General features: G+C 32.8%; 1 long non-coding RNA gene across 1 annotated transcript in view; it reads left to right on the top strand.

The window, feature by feature from the left end:
• LOC139363170 (uncharacterized) overlaps positions 1 to 17,953 on the top strand; it is a 51,154-nt gene extending 33,201 nt beyond the window's left edge. Inside the window, exon 4 of the long non-coding RNA XR_011623112.1 lies at positions 17,782 to 17,953. This is a non-coding gene — a long non-coding RNA (uncharacterized lncRNA). The remainder of the gene's footprint in view (positions 1 to 17,781) is intronic.
• The last annotated feature ends 418 nt before the right edge of the window (positions 17,954 to 18,371 follow it).

Genomic DNA, 18,371 nt, shown 5'->3' with positions numbered 1-18,371 from the left:
GATTTCTTACTGCTACATTCTTAGTTATTAGACCAGGAAACTATATATTTACTGAGGGAAAGAAAAAAAAATAAATCAGTCAATGCATATATTTGTTAGAGATACAATAGTTCAGGTATAATTATTGGTTAGATATTGAATAAAATGAACTTTATAATCATTTACTTTCAAAAATCTATTGTGTAACTATACTGGTGTATTTTATTAAAACATAAGTGGAAAAAATGGAGACCATATCTCAGGTGCTTCTTTCATCTCATTAGCATGATCAGATCTGAGCTAACCTGGGTTAGAACAGAGAATAGCCACTAAAAGGCAATGGTGTTCCTTTACCATTCCCAGAGTCCTCAAATGTAATGAAAAACTATAAATGTATACTTTATAAATTATGGACTTACATTATACAAACAAGAGGAAGGCAGCATCATATTTCAGGTGAACTTTTCTTCTCCAGCATGGGTTAGGCTTTGTCGACCTTGATAATTTACTGACCTCTACAGATGTGCTTGTAATTGAATAAGCAAGCTTACCTGAAACAATGTTGGGACAATTAAAAATAAAATAAGGTTTAAAGATGCCACACGAGTTTTAAATCATAGGGATTGGAGCGCCAGAAAGTACTCTCACCAGCCAAGCACCACATAGTAGCACCTCCTCCTATAATCTATTTTACAAGAATTCAGTGTGTTTGTATGTATGCATGTGTGTGAAATCTAATGTTGGAAATCAGAAGTGTAAGAAAAACATGCCTAGGCAAAGATGCATTAAAAAACTTAAATTAGCTGGGTGTAGTGGCGGATGCTTGTAGTCCCAGCTACTCTCCTACCCAGCTAGGCTCAGGCAGGAGAATAGCCTGGACCTAACAGGTGGAGGCTGTAGTGAACTGAGATGGTGCCACTACAACCCAACCTGTGTGGCAGAGTGACACTTCATCTCAAAAAAAAAAAACCAAAAAAAAATGCTTATGAAAATATGTGTGTCTCAAAATGCAAGGAACCCAAATGTCTATCGGTGGATGAAGGGTAAATATCCAACGTAGTATTTTCATACAATTGAATATTATTATATGATAAAATAAAGTACTGACATATGGTAATACATGGATAAAACTTGGAAACAATATGCTAAGTAAAAAATCCATTTACATATGTATGATTCCACTTATATTTAGTGTTCAGAATAGCAAACATATATATATAGAAAGTAGATCGGTGTTTGCCACAGGCTGGAGAAGGAAAGATGGGTAGTGACTCCTAATTAGCATGAGGTTTCTTTTGGGGGTGACAAAGTATTCTACAAGTAGATAGTGGTCATGGTTGAAAAAAAAACTCAGCTGTACGCTTTAAAAAGGTGAATTATATAGCATGTGAATTGTGTATCAACTAAGGTCTTAAAAAAAAGTAGTGCTTGTGGGACAGGACTCTAATATTGTATGGTTGTCCTCAAATTAGCAAAAGATTCACACAAATGTGTCTATTATATATAGATGGCATATCTAAATTATCTCCTCTGTATTATGGAAAAAGATCACCATGACTATATAATTATATACATATTCAGCAGAATTTGAATAAATTTGTCACTGGATTTCTCAGTATAGAAATATCTTATGCTTCATTAATTCTGAATATTTGTTTGCCTCAAGATTTCTTTATTTTTATAAAACAGGCCTTTGGAGGTAGATAATACACTGATATCAATAAGACTACTAAACACAATGTATTCTAACAAATAGTCAAATAATTATTCCATAACCAAGAATAAGGAACAGGATATAAATCTTTACAGAAAAAAGATAATCATTTGATGTACATCTTTGCAACCATTAAAATCATACTTCAATTACTATTTGATTTAGCCTGTGAGTGTTTTAAGGGTAAAGATTAAATCTTATTTAGTGTTACATCATTAGCCTGTAGCCAAGATTCAAACACATTGCAGAGACGCAAAAAATGTTTGTCAGATATATATTTCAATACAAGGAAACACATAAGTTTGAATTCTCTTCATCAAAAAGTAATATAATGAACTTGTTAATAGCTTCAAAAATTATAATTTTTGTCCCTTAGATAACTTTATTATACTTAGAATCAGCAGATTTCTCACTTTTAAAGTGAATATATATGCATATATAAAATTAATATATGTATAATTACATATTTACACAGCATAATCAAGTGTCTCTTTGTAAACTAACATAAAACGTATTTCTTGTACATTTTGCTCAATTATTTTGTGTCTAGACAACCTACTTCACTTTAATTCAGAAAGCTGAAACTAACACCAACATTTGATCAATTGCGATATAAGCTTAGAGATATGATCCCCATTACTGTATTTTTAGGGGAATGCTTTCTAGAACATGTTCCATGTAGTACAGATCCTGTGACATTGCTAACTAAGGGAAAACAATAATAAAGCATTATACAGGCAAGCAAGATTGGGCACATTGCCTATTATTGCCCCTTTCCCAGAACAAGAGTGCGATTCTCCCAGAAAATCATTGTAGTGTTAAAGTCTCTGAGGAAGCTTTTAAAATAACTATTTTGTCAATTTTTGTCAATTTTATGGTTGTGATACTTTGCTAGTCTTATGTAGGATGTTACCATTGAAGGAGACTGAATGAAAGATATATGGGATATTTCTGTACTATTTTTTTACGACTGACTGTGAATTTACAATCATTTCAATATAGAAGTTTAAAAAATAAAAACAACGTGGAAGAAACCCCCCTAAATTCTTTTGACTCAATTAAAGTGTATTGTATTTGCAACTAAATAAGTTAATAAATGAAGAAATAAACTTGTTTAACTCTATCAAAACCCAGTATTTTCAAATCACATTTGATTTAAAAATATATTTTTCAACATTTTTGTACACTTTGCTAAATACTGTCCTAGAAATTTTTCAGTTGAAAGCAGCTGCTTGAATAGCAGGATTTTGAACAGGTAATATAAGGCAGATTTTCACGTTTGCTATGCTGTTATCTGATTCTCATATATTTGGGGGCATGAACAGTACCTAGCTTTTTTTTTTTTTTTTTTTTTTTTTTTTTTTTTTTTAGTAAGGGCTGGTGATTCCTCTGGTAATCTATTCAGGGATAAAGAACGACGGCATTTCTTTGGTTTCCCCAATGCCTAATACAAAGCTTCTCACTTGAGCACAATTTTGGAATAAACTAAGGTTGTCCTTACTTGTGGTCTCTGATTTTCTTCCCATTGCAGGGCAGCAGAAGGGTGTGGTGTCAATGACTACAGTAGACGTTATAGACATTATCAAATCCATTAATATCGATACTAATTTTCAAGTTAGGTAAACGTGTCCATGTATCTTTTGCTCAGGACCTGAAACTTAAGGGGGATGTATACTTTGGGCTCTAGCACAGATGAGATGGACTGTAAGTTATCCGTAATATCCTGTGTACCAACTTGAACTCCATCCTTTCATCTTGCTTGAACAAGGACTGACAGCAAGTGATAATGATGCTATCATAGGGAGCACTGTGAATTGCTCAGCTTTATTTTTAAAAAGTAAATTATTTACAAATCTTAAGATAGACTAACAAATTTCAGAGAAATACTGCAGTAATTAATTCAGTGTCTGAAGAAAAATTAAAGAGAGTTGCATTTATAGAATTCTATTTAAAGTATATACTGAAATATATGAATAGCAATTTGCAAAATCGGAAGACCAAATAAAGTAAAAATTTGCTTTGAAAATCTTGGTCTCCACAACTTACTAAGAATTAGATATATATTTAAGTCCAAAATATTAGGTGTGAAGGAATTTTTTTTTCTTTTCTTTTTTTTTTTTTTTTTTTTGTCCTTCAGATAAATTGAACTTGTTTCTGAGATCTCATTCATCTTGTCTTGGAAAAAATAAATCTAAATTGTTTTGAGAGGACATTCTCCTTTTCCAAGATTTCTTTTAACGCAGCATGAAGATGGCATGAATTACATATTTCCTCTGATCTCACATTCCTCAATATACATGTTTTTATAATGCTGGCATTTGAAATGTTGATATGGCACATATTTACATATTGTTTCTATTAACATTGTTGAGACAATGATTTTTCCTAATTTCCTTCTAATCAATGATTCTTGGTCAGATCCCACTTTATAACAGGCACTGAATTAATAATCCCCAAATGAAGAAAAAAGAATAAATAATTTGATAATGCACACATACATCATGCTTAAAATACTCAGAAATTGAGTAGTTACATATGCAAATATTTTCTAAAAATTAAATTAAAAAATAAAAATGATATCCAGTGAAACTCAATATTTTACATAAATAATATTCATATTTGAAATTGAATGTAACAAATGATCTTATAGAGTGGTAAAAAACAAGTTACCTAATTGAATTTACCTAACTGAATCTTGGGTTGTAAGGGTTGACAAAAGTAGAAGAAAAGAGAATGTTTGTAACAAAACAGGTATTTTTTGTTTTGCCTCTAAAACACTGTGTTTGGAAAAATTCATCAGCTACTACTAGACTGAATTTTCACCTGTGCTATAAAATCTTCACTTCCTGGAAAAGTTATATTAGACTTGTCCTGAAGTTATAATAAGTCAATAAAATGTTATCTAAAGTCTGCTGGTGGTCTTTTTTCACACATGCATATAATATTTACACTAAAATTTCAGAATGCTTTAGATTCTTTCTTTAGATTTCTTATCATTTTTCTAATTAATGGGGCTACATATTGATGCTAGTAATTATTTAATAATGTACATGTAGGTTTCACAAAGCTCATTACATTTTTTATTCAGAAAATGTATTTGTGAGCCTACAATGTGCCAGTCTGTGTCCCGCAGATTTAAAAATACGTTTTCAAATCTATACTCAAACATATTTGTAATGATTTAATTATCAGTTAGTATTTTGATGGAATCAGATATGCTAAAAGTATTCTATCAAATATCACTCATTAGTGTTTAAAATATGTATTAAAATATGCTTACAATAATGAGTTATAGTTTTAAGTGATAAACAGTAAAATTAAAAAAAAATTATAAGCACCTAAAGCTTATCTTGCTATTATATACTATTACCCTATTGTCTGTCAAAATTTATTTTTTTATTTTTATTTGCTTACATTTTCTGACAGTATAGAAATAAGGTCTGGCTATGGTGCCCAGGCTGGTCTTGGTCAAGCAATCTTTTCACCCTGGCCTTCTAAACTGCTGGGATTACAGGCATGAGACACCATGCCCAGACCAAAATGTGTGATTAAAGATGAAGGTCTGATCTACAAAGACAGATGTCAAATGTAATAAAAAAAAGTTAACTCTAAGATCAGATGGTTGTGTATGGGTGGTATTATTTCTGAGGTCTCTGCCCTGTTCCATTGGCCTATATGTCTATTTTGGTATTGGTACAATGCTGTGTGGGTTACTGTAGCCTTGAAGTATACTGTGAAGTCAGGTAGTGTGATGTCTCCAACTTTGTTCTTTTTGCTTAGGATTTTCTTGGCTATATGGGCTCTTTTTGGTTCCATATGAAATTTAAAGTATTTTTTCTAGTTCCCTGAAGAAAGCCACTGGTAGTTTGTTGGGAATAACATTGAATCTATAAGTTACCTTGGACAGTATGGCCATTTTCATGATATTGATTCTTTCTATCCATGAGCATGGAGTGTTTTTCCATTTGTATGTGTCCTCTCATTTCCTTGAGCAGTGGTTTGTAGTTCTCCTTGAAGAGGTCCTTCACATCCCTTGTAAGCTGTAGTTTTAGGTATTTTATTCTCTTTGTAGCAATTGTGAATGGAATTTCATTCATGATTTGACTCTCTGTCTATTGTTGGTGTATAGAAATACTTGTGATTTTTGCAAATTGATTTTGTATCCTGAGACTTTCCTGAAGTTGCCTATCAGCTTACGGAGATTTTGGGCTGAGACGATGGGGTTTTCTAAATATACAATCATGTTATCTGCAAACAGAGACAATATGACTTCCTCTCTTCCTATTTGAATATAGTTTATTTCTTTTTCTTACCTGGTTGCCCTGCCAGAATTTCCAGAACTCTGTTGAATAGAAATGGTGAGAGAGGCCATCCTTGTCTTGTGCTATTTTTTAAAAGAAATACTTTCAGCTTTTGCCCATTCCGTATGATATTGGCTATGGGTTTGCAATAAATAGCTCTTATTATTTTAAGATATGTTCCATCAATACCTAGTTTATTGAGACTTTTTATCATGAAGGAATGCTGAATTTTATCAAAGGCCTTTTCTGCATCTATTGAGATAATTTTGTGTTTTTTGTCATTGGTCCTGTTTAGTGATGGATTATGTTTATTGATTTGCATATGTACAATCAGCCTTGCATTCCAGGAATGAAGCCGACTTGATCGTGGTGGATAAGCTTTTTGATGTGCTGCTGGATTCTGTTTGCCAGTACTTTATAGAGTATTTTCGCGTCGATTTTCATCAGAGATATTAGCCTGAAGTTTTCTTTTTGGTTGTGTCTCTGCCAGGTTTTGGCATCTGGATGATGCTGGCCTAATAAAATGAGATAGGGAGGAGTGCCCCCTTTTCAACTAATTGGAATAGTTTCAGAAAGAATGCTACCAGCTCCTTTGTACCTCTGATAGAATTCGGCTGTGAATTCGTCTAGCCCTGGGCCTTTTTTTTTGGGGGGGGGGGTTGGTGGGCTACTAATTACTGCCTCAATTTCAGAACTTTGTATTGGTCTGTTTAGGGATTCAACTTCTTCCTGGTTTAGTCTTGGAAGAGTGTATGTGTCCAGGAATTCATTCATTTCTTTTCTGGCAAACCTGACAAACACAAGCAATGGGGAAAGGACCTCCTGTTCAGTAAATGTTGCTGGGAAAACTGGCTAGCCATATGCAGAAAACTGAAACTGGACCCTTTCCTTACATCTTATACAAAAATTAACTCAAGATAGATTAAAAACTTAAATGTAAAATCCCAAACCATGAAAACTCTAGAAGAAAACTTAGAAAGCATCATTCAGGACACAGGCATGGACAAAGACTTCATGAAGAAAACACCAAAAATAACTGCAACAAAAGCCAAAATTGACAAAGGGGGTCTAATTAAACTAAAGAGCTTCTGCACAGCAAAATAAACTATCATCAGAGTGAACAGGCAGCCTATAGAATGTGAGAAAATTTTTGCAAGCTTCCCATCTGACAAATGTCTAATGTCCAGAATTTACAAAGAACTTAAACAAATTTACAAGAAAAAAAGAGCATCATCAAAATTAGGGAATGATATGAATAGATATTTATCAAAAGAAGACATTTATGCGACCAAGAAATATTATTAAAAAAAGCTCAACATCACTGATCATTAGATAAATGCAAATCAAAACCACAGTGAGATACTATCTTATGCCAGTCAGAATGGTGATTATCAAAAAGTCAGGAAACAATAGATACTGTCAAGGCTCTGGAGAAATAGGAACCCTTTTACACTGTTTTGGGGGATATAAATTAGTTCAACCATTTTGGAAGACAATGTGGAAATTCCTCAAGGATCTAGAACCAGAAATACCATTTGACCCAGCAATCCCATTACTGAGTATATACTCAAAGGAATATAAATCATTATACTATAAAGACACGTGCACACTTATGTTTATTGCAGCACTATTTGCCATAGCAAAGATGTGGATCCAACCCACATGCCCATCAATGATAGACTGGATAAAGAATATGTGGTACATATACATCATGGGCTACTATGCAGCCATAAAAAAGAATGAGATTCTGTTCTTTGCAGGGACCTGGATGAAGCTGGAAGCCATCATCCTCAGCAAACTAACACAGGAACAGAAAAACAAACACCGCCTACTCTCACTCATAAGTTGTAGTTGAACAATGAGAACACATGAACACATGGAAGGGGAACAACACACTGGGACCTCTTGGGGGCTGGGGGTCAAGGGGAAGGAGAGCTTTAGGACAAATATCTAATGCATGTGGGGCCTAAAACCTAGATGACAGGTTGAATGGTGCTGCAAACCACCATGGCACATGTATACCTATGTAAGAAACCCTCAGATTCTGCACAAGTATCCAGGAACTTAGAGTAAAATAATAAATAAAAAATCATTAAATATAAATGCCATTAGTTCAACTCTTTTTAGAAAAATTAGTGCTGAGTTCGATTATAATAATGTAAAAAATGTGTTTGCTATTGAATTTCTTTAAGGATATGACTAATATACTGCATGTGTCTTGTATAAGATCTTATGTGATATATACGATATATTTTAGGATGTAGAATGAGGAGAAAAAAACAACAAATGTTAACTCTATTAAGTTCACAATGGGCTTCTGCTGAAAGTGAAAAAAAATGCACTTCATTGGTGCTTACTATTGATATTATTTTCACTCTCCTTTCAACAAAAATCATTTGTAAGTTCAAATTTCCGTTGTGAAGCAAAGAAAGGGCACACCTAAAATGTCATACTCATGTTTTATATGAAAACAGTGATGTCACTTTCAGAGGGTGTTTTTTTTCCCCCAAGTTGATATTAATATTCTGAAGTTATATGCAATAAAACTCTTTTACCTTAGCAGAAATAGGAAAAAATCAAACATAAGCTATATTTTAATATGTTGAATAAGAAGTACTTATCTAAAATATTTCATTCACTTTGATGTAAATATTAAAATTTTTAGTTAAAGTACACATAATTAAAAAGAAAAAAAAAAACCACCACCTTTAGGTAATGTTTCAGTACCAATTGTTACTATTTTAGCTCTGGTTAAATATATTCTGCATTTCTGAAATAAACAAAAAGTCGAATCCATGCAAGTTTTCAGATTGTGCAGTGAATGTTGAATAATACCACATCATTTGATCATGCTTTCTTCATTTTTGTTGACGTTTTTATTTCCAATATTTTTTATGCTTGCAGCTGAAGCTGCAGCTGAAGATCCTGCTGTGTCTCTGAGGAAATACAAAAGGAAGAGAAAGTATAAACAAGATACAAAAACATAAAGGTATTAGGTCATCAATTGGTTCCGTATCTGGGCCCAGAACTTTATTTGCTTTGTTTCAACTATATGTTATTTTTAAGTAAACACTGAAATTTTCAAATTATTCCTTAGTATGCACATAGAGTGGATAAAGTAATTATAATATATGTAAAGTTTAAATGTGTGATCAATACATAATTGCTGCTTATAGGAAACCATACATTTCAGATTAAGTTAAAACTTAAAAAAAAATTCACTCAGTAAATTACATCTAAAATTATTTTGCAATGTGTTTTTAAGAAGTGCAATAACAACAATAGCAGCCTACAAGAAGATGACCAAAATTTCTCTAACAGTTGCTGTCTCAAATTTGGTCAATGGAATTTATAAAGGTAAATATTGAGATAGTGTTATAAGAAGATATCCTTTTTGTATATCTATTTGTAATATTTATTGTATTTCTATTAAAACCATTCGTAGTTTTTAAACATATCTCTGATATTGTAATGTTTAAGGAAAGACAAAATATATAAAGAAAACAAAACTGCTTAAAAGAAAAGCAATTGTGGGTAGAAAGACAACCTAAATGTGTTACATAAAGTAGTAAACCAAAGAATGACAATGGCAGAGTGAATTACATGCAGTCACTGATAATTGCAATTTAGAAGGTAATCTAATGCATATCTCTCCTTTCTCTTCAGTATGTCTCCCCTGTAGCCTTCGTAACTTTTGTACTGTGTGGAAAAATATGACTACTTGGAAGCAAAATCCAAGTCTGGGAATCCACAGATTGAACTGAATAGAAAGAAAAGGGCTCTATTCTAGACAGTTCGTAAATTCTTTTTATGGTACTCAAAGAGTATTTTGCTAAATTCTATAGAATAAGAATGTTTAAAGTCATTAAAATAAAATCATTCAAATCTAGAGCTATATACCGTTAAATATCATTTGTAATGTCTTTTACTTGCAAATTGTAGTTCTCAAATATTAATAATAATTCTGATACTATTTATTCCATATATAAAGGTTGGTTTTTATTGCAGTAATGTTACTATTAATACAAAGGAACAAGAGAAGCAATAATTTAATAATGAGTAATAAGTAATAATTTGTTATATATCAATTATTAATTTAATTTACTAAGAATACCAACCACTCCTGTAGAACTTATAAAAGTTCTAAACACCTTACATGTTTACTTAATTCCATTTAACTAATTCCCACTTAAAGAATAGAAAACTGATGATGGTGAAGCAAGCTGTGTAATTTAGCCAAAGAAACACATCTACTAAAGTAGAATAGATTAACTTAGATTCTGTCCTAGACCACCTAGTCTATTCTGGCATATAAAAGTAATGGGAAGGGAAAGTGGAAGTGGGGAGAACTGGCATGGGATAAAAGAAAAATTGGGAGATGATTAGATAGATAAATAAATTAGATAGATAGATAGATAGATAGATAGATAGATAGATAGGTAGATAGAGATGACAAGGAGAATCATAAAATATTAGGCTCTCAGATTTTTATTTTAAAGAACAGTGATGACTTTGTACCTTCTCCTCTTCAGCCACCTTCCTGCTGCACTGTTTATTCGTAACCTTACACTTGGGAGACAGCTCAAATACAGCATCAAGGATGCAGTGCTCAGCCACTTCAGACACACACATCACAGGTGGTAAATCAAGTGCACTGATTGTTGATACAAGTAATTTTAACATCTTTATTTTTTCCTCTGATGGGTGAGCAGAGAGCACTGGCCTCTTCCTGAACGATTACAACTGCATGAAAGAGCCATTAGCTTTAGGTTGTTTTACTATAGAAAACATCTTTTGCCATGGGTCACAGCTTGTTTTATTTCAAGGAGATTAGTCCTTCTGAATGAGAAAGATACATTTATGGCATATTATTTCTGAGTGGTTCTCACAGATGTGCAGAATTAACCAATAATGATGCTTACTAATGCTAGGGAGGACAAGGGGTATTCACTCCCAGTGTTGCATTTGTCATTCAGGGGACGGCAAAGGCCTCTTCAAGGATCCCATACGCACTTCCTTCCCAATTTATGTGCATTGAACTACTGATTGAGGAACAGGGATTTACATATCCTTTAACCAAGGAAGAGGAGCAGAACACTGCCAATACATTTATTGTTTAATCTTCCACATACTTATGGATCTCTACACACTAATTTTTCTCACTTGCTTCAAACAGAAGATGGGGTTACACCATTGGAAGAGCTGCTGTCCTAGTCAAATTCCATATGCCAAGTCTATTAATTATAGTGTTAATTATTTTTATATTTTATAGAGTTGAAACTTCTGTATTTATGTTTTTACTTTTCATCCAAATTACTCCAATAACTAGACAACCTTATATAGTTTCTTCCCCCATCAGTCCATTCAATCTATTTTATACAATACACCTACATACATCTTCTTGGAGCCTAACTTTTAGTATGTGTGACACATGGATACATAATATTCAGTATGCATCCTATGGAGCCGAAGATGAGGGGTATGTTATGTCAGAACAGGTGTTGTTTGTTTGAGCTCCTCCTTTTTTCAAAAGATAAGTTTCCTACCAGAGGCTTGCAAAAATCTCTATTGGTCCATTCCTGCAATTCAAGAGATATGCTTAATCATAACTTACTTTCTCCAAGAACCTGGCTGGGAGTCTGTTACTTATACAGTATATCATTTCTGTAGTTTAAAAACAAATGACAGAAGAAGAGCAGACTGCAAATAGACTCAGGTAACAGTTTCATATTCTACCTCTCCACTCTTCCTAGAAACAGTTTTTTCAATAGTCAAACAACGACTTGAGAAATACAATTTCACTTCTTCCAAAAACCATTAAGTAGAATTTTTTTTCTCTGTTAAACATATACATTGATTTTTTTCTCCTCAGTATAGGATGAATTCATACCCCAGGCACAACCCTGCTGCTTCTGCTTATCCGTAGTGATTTGAAGTAGTCATATTATATCTTTTTTAAACCTCTATGGTTTCATCAGATAAAAACACTGAATGATGATAATATATTTTTCTATTTTACGGAAAAATAAAATTAATTTTTGCCAATCTTTTGGTGTGAAGGAGTTTTTCCAGCTACCACTGGTCTTTCTTACTTCTCTTTCTATACCAGTGTATCCTCATTTTCCAGATCTCTGACATTAAAGTCCCTCGTGGACCAACCTAACCCTTTTTGCTATTTATGTCAACTTATTTGGTGTCATTTTCCAGTCTCAGGGCCTTACTTCTCATCTCTAGCTAATGGTTGACAGATTAAAATCTTCAATTTAGACCTCTCCCCTGAACTTGTACATCTAGCTTCTCCATTGAACTGCTTCTTCCACATCTCACAGAATCTAAAAAATAAAATGTCTGAAAACAAGATCCCAAGCTTCCTCTCCGAATCATCTCAGTCTCAGCTAGTGAACCCTTTACATGTCCTGGTGCTCAGTATTATTGTCTCTTGAGTTAGAATCAATCCTCTTCCTCTAGAATATAAACGTCAAGAGGGCAGATATTTTTTTCTGTTTTATTTACTTGTGTGTCCTTAAGACGTAGAATGGTGTACTGCAGTTTCTTAAAAAATGTTGAATTAAAATGAATACTTATCTTGAAGTATACATCTAATTAGTCAGAAAATAAGGTCAGTTTTATTGATTGATTTATTTCAGATTCCAGAATCTGAGCACTTCTTATCTCCATGCATAACACCCTAGTCCAAGACACCACCATCTTGTGACAAGATTATTGTCATTGTCTCTTGTCTCTGTCCTTTTTCTCTGGAGTTTATTTTTAATTCAGTAGCTAGAATGATCCTTTTAAAACACACATAGCTAACTGCTCTACACAAATCCCTCTAGCTGCATAACCTACTACTAAAAGTAAAACTTAGTTACTCAAAACAAGATCTCTTTACCATCCTTCTGGCTGCATCTATTAATTTTTCTTTAATCATTCTTCTCCAGGCTCATTCATTTCTCACTGTTCCTCAAACTTAAGCTTTCATTTCTGCCTCAGGGGCTTTGTACTCCCTATTTCCTCTCTCTGGAATGCTCACCTCTCATATGTCTGCAGGATGTACTCCCTTATCACCTGTGTGTTTACTCAAATACTATGAATGAGGATTTTCTTGACCGTGCTTTTCTAATGATAACCTCTGCCTCCAATCCCTGATGCACTATTTTGCTTTGTCACTAAGTCATGTGAAAACACATTCTAATTTGTTTACTTTCTTAATTGTCTACCTTTCCCACTAGAATAGTAAGCTCCATGAGAACAGGAAATTGTGCTTTACTTAGGGATAAATTATCACTAAATAATAAATTATCAGGGCCAATAATCATATCTGATAAATAATGAATTCGTTTAATTATCCCAAACCTCACTTTCTTTTTAAAGTTGTCCTTTTAATTATATCTAAATTATTTCATTAGCCTTCTATTTAGTTTTCCTGTATCTACTTTTATAGTTCTACCATCAATGGCTTACAAATAAAGCCGAGATGTATTTTTTATTCATGACTTCCTCCAGTGTCTCTCCATTTCTCTCTATATATTATTTTCTAGTTATCTCCTTTGCTGCAGGAATCAATATCCAAATTTATGTTGTTTATTATGTTTTCTTTTTTATTAAAAGCAAAATTCCACAGGAATGGGAATTTTGCTCACTTTAATGTTTGCCATATAGCAATATCTTAGCAAAGTAACTGATGCATAACAGTCCTTTTAAAAAGATTTGTTGAAAAAATAAATGATGATAAATCTTCAGTGACAAATCTAACTTAAATGCTGGAATTATGGCATGTCTGAAATAAAATGTATCGCTATTCCAATAACACATTTTTAAATCGAGATAGACTTAATAATAATGCAAGTTATATTTTAGTCTAAAATAAGTCAATTCAGAGGTATAGCATAAATTTGGAACACAGTGCTTAACTATGATAATTCTCTTTTCTTGAACATTGAAATTAAATTCAGAAGTGGAATATTACTATCCAAAACTTTCACGTCTTTGGTACCTAGATTTGGAAGTTATTTATATAGGAACTGTAATTTGTATTTTAGACAAAATTCATCATTGTAGTTTGTTAAAAGATGAGAGGATGAAAGTTAGATATCTGTAAAATAAAATGAAATGGACAAAAGTATGCAAAGTGTTAATAGCTTGTAACATATTTTCATTTGTTTCCACTTGCTTGGCTTTTCATTCATAAAATAAATTAGATTTTGATCTCATATAAACTTGAAATTATGTGAATTTAGTTACAAAGTTTTTAAAGTCAACGTAGTTTTATATATTTCTCATAGAGAACTACTTGGATTAAGATGAATTCTTAGCAATAATATTGTTCTAATGTTAGGTTAGTAGAAATGTAATAATATTTTACTTCATCTCATGTGTAGTTAAGTGGACTTTAAATTTATTATTTGGACTGCTCTCTTTAAAAACCAATAAAAGTAATATCAACAACAGAAAAGAAGAGAAAATGTCAGACTCTGTGTCATTGTGACATTAATAAGAAACAAAGATGAATACATATTTGACATCCCTAAATATTCGGATAACTTGGAACCCAAGATGTTACTCTAATAAAACTACAATATCAAGTATTTCAAATTTTTAATTCCCTACTCAGCTGCCTTTTCTGGACTTGGAGTCTCCTTATCTAATTCTTTAAATATTTTACCAAACATCTAAGTATTTTTTAAGAGTCTAATAAGAACAATTTATATTTTTAACACTTCTAAATGTGAGAAGATCTGAAATAATGAAAGAAAATTAAACAATGGCCTCTTCTCATTATTATTATTCTTTCGTTTCTTTATTAAATAACTCTCTTTTTCTCACTTTTCATAGGAAGGGATAAAGTAATAGTAAAGTAATTTGTTTATATTTGAAACTATGTAAATATAGTTATAAAGTTCTTAAAGTCAATATAGTTCAATATGTTTCTCATAGTGAATTACTTGGATTAAGATAACTTCTTTGAAATGGTATTATTTTCAATTGATAATTTTAAACAATTAAAATACTGTGCAAAACCAAACTAGTATTATATCCTCTGAATTTATCAACAAATTTATCAATTTATCAATATCACACTGATTTTCTGATCTTATAGCCTATTGGTCCATTACATACAATGGCATTCAATGGCATCTTCCAGGCTCATTCATCTTTGTTCTATAATCTTGCTTTTAGGACCAGGTGCAGGCTCTCCAGTTACCCTTTCCACCTAAGTTTTTTGAGTGGCCTCAGTAGTTCAACTAAAATTAATTCAACCTGTTTTGTTGTTTCTAGTGACAACTTGAACCTGGAGAATCACAGCAGGATAATAATTCTGCTTTCTTGCTTTAAATGAATTGATAGCTTCTGCTTCCTCTGTAGCAGGAGAAAGTACAGAATATGTCTTTGAGCTTCCCATGTGTGCAATTAACATAAATGGTATCTATCCTCTGTTGGATATAAAATTGTTTGAAAACAACATGGTCATCTTGTGTCTGATTCATCAAAAATTATTTTAATTATATTGCTAATATCATGTGGTTTTTTTGTTTTTGTTTTTGTTTTTTCCTGTAGGGCACTCACCCAGATGATCTGGTACTTCCCAACCTAATATTAACTAGATAATTTATATTTATCACCTTGAATTTCTGTTAGATAAAAGGATGAGCATAGACTCAATATATAATTATACAAAAAGACCTCATTTAACTTGGGGTTCTACTTCTTTCACATGCTTGTATATTAAAAAATAATTTGGGTTAAGGGAAAGGATGACTGGTTAGCTCATAGATCTCCAAAGACATGTATTCTTCTTCTACATCATGTAATTTCTTAAGAGTGAATTTCTCTTAAGAGTCTTTTATTGTTCAGTTCCCACCTATGAGTGAGAATATGCGGTGTTTCATTTTCTGTTCTTGTGATAGTTTGCTGAGAATGATGGTTGATGGGTGCTGACGAGTTGATGGGTACAGCACATCAACATGGCACAAGTATACATATGTAACAAACCTGCACGTTATGCACATGTACCCTAGAACTTAAACTATAATAATAATAATAATAATAATAATAATAATAATAATTAATAATAATAAAAAGTTGGACCGGGCGCGGTGGCTCACGCCTGAAATCCCGGCACTTTGGGAGGCTGAGGTGGGCGGATCACGAGGTCGGGAGATCGACACCATCCTGGATAACACGGTGAAACCCCGTCTCTACTAAAAATACAAAAAAAAAAAAAAAAAAAAGAATCTTTTAAAAATCTTTTAGAAGACCCCAGATATTCTGTCTCTTCCTCTCCCTGGAAAGATGTATTTATATTAGAAATGGTAAGAAACCAAGTTTCTTCTTCCTCTTGTAGGAGGGGGGATATTCTCAATTCTATATAAGTGGAGGAATTTACATTTCTAGGTACACCTCCCAGAGTCAATCCTCTTGTACTTCTAGGTTGTGACATCTGACTGTCTCTGTATTACCTGTGGGGTGTTGTCATAAGAGGTTAACTCTGCAAGGTTATTCTAGCTAGTGTCTTAACTAGCTAGTTGTCTTGTGTTTCTGCTTACAAAAACACGCACGTGTGTGTGTGGGCGCGCATATGTGCTTGGTAAATTTTAAATTTGTATAATTTTCCTAAGTATTTCCTCCTAAAGCTGTCCTGATAATTACATCTAAATTATTTTATTAGCCTTCTAACTGATTCTCCTGTCTCTTCTTTATAGCTGTGTAGTCAATTGCCTTCAAATAAATCAGAGTCATATTTTTAAATCATGGCTTCCCCAGGGGCTCTCCATCCTTCTCTGTCTCTCTCTCTTTCTCTAGTTGTTTCCTTCATTTCACTAATCAACATCCAAATTTATGCTGTTCATTATGTTTTTTTATTATTAAAAACAGTATATAAAGCAGTACACACACAGAGATAAACTGCTATACTTTAAGAATTCAATAAATATTACTTCTCAACCCCAACCCATCATAATGAAGCCTCACTGTTCACATATTGATAAATTATTTTGCCAGTTCATGGGTATTTCCCAGTGGTTTTCTTTCTGAAAGATCTTGAAACTTAATACACACACACACACACACACACACGTTTTGAAATAATATATACAATCAAAAATTACAAATACGTGTAATCACAAATCTTAATATATAATTTAAGTATATATTTATACATGCTGAAAAGTCTGAAAGTTTATTACATATAAATCTAAAATATATAGGTAGATAGAAAGTTAAATATGTAGTTTTATATAGGATACATAGATACATACATACATACATACATGCATAGATACATAGAAAGATGATAGATAGAAAGAAAATAAACTTTCAGACACCCTCAGAATTTCTGATTTAACAGGGTGTAGATCCCTGGGTATAGAGAGTGTGATGTCTCTCTCTGGATAACAAATTTGACTGGTCACTTGACATCTGTATTGAGAAAAATCGGTCCCGAAAACTGAAATTGTCAAAGTATATTAAATGAAACTGAATTTGGGCTCTAGAAGTCTGCATATGAATTCTAAGTAACAAACTGCAAACTAATTCATTATGTAAACAAACTGAAAATCAAACTTAGGTGTCCCAGCCGATTACAGCAGCTGAGCAGTCCACAGACTGTTTCTATATGTCACTTCCATTTTCTGTACATCATTTGCCTTTCTTTGTCCATAAATGTTGCTTAAACATGTAGCAGACCCGGAGCCATTCTGAATGGTTCTGGGGCTGCTCAATTCACAAACTGTTCATTGCTAAATTAAACTTTATTTAATTGAATTTATCTATTTTTTTTTCTTTTAGGAGGAGTAAAAACTGAGAGAACCTTATTCTCCAAGGCAATATCTGTTAAGAGTTGTTCCTCTTGTAACTTGAAGTCTAAGAAAGAGACCTAAATATGTATACCGTATTTTACCATGCCCTCCATCCATGGTTTCACTTTTTGCATTTTCTATTACTTGTGGTCCAAAAATATTAAATGAAAAATTACAAAAATAAACAATTTGTAAGTTTTAAATTGCATGCCTATCTGAGGATTGTGATGAAATCTTGCACCATCCAATCTCCATCCTGCCCAGGACGTGAATCATTTCTTTGTCCAGCATAGCCACACTGCCTACACCGCCCACCCGTCAGTCACATGGTAATCTTCTCATTTATTAAGTGGAAAAGCAGTGTATATAGAGTTTGATACTATTCACAGTTTCAGGAGGCCACTGAGAGTCTCGGAATGTATGTCCCACAAATAAGGGGGGACTAATCTATTTCCATTTTTATTTCATGATACCATTTATTGTGCCGCCTTTCTTAGGTTTAGTTTCCTCATTTCTAGAAATAAGTATGTATCAGTAGTGCGTAATAATTTTCCTATCTAATGCATAAGTCCATTATTA

Source organism: Macaca nemestrina, chromosome 5 (assembly GCF_043159975.1).
Source record: "Macaca nemestrina isolate mMacNem1 chromosome 5, mMacNem.hap1, whole genome shotgun sequence".
Lineage (NCBI taxonomy): Eukaryota > Metazoa > Chordata > Mammalia > Primates > Cercopithecidae > Macaca > Macaca nemestrina.
The sequence above is the reverse complement of the archived record's forward strand: the minus strand, read 5'-3'. Positions and strand labels throughout refer to the sequence as shown.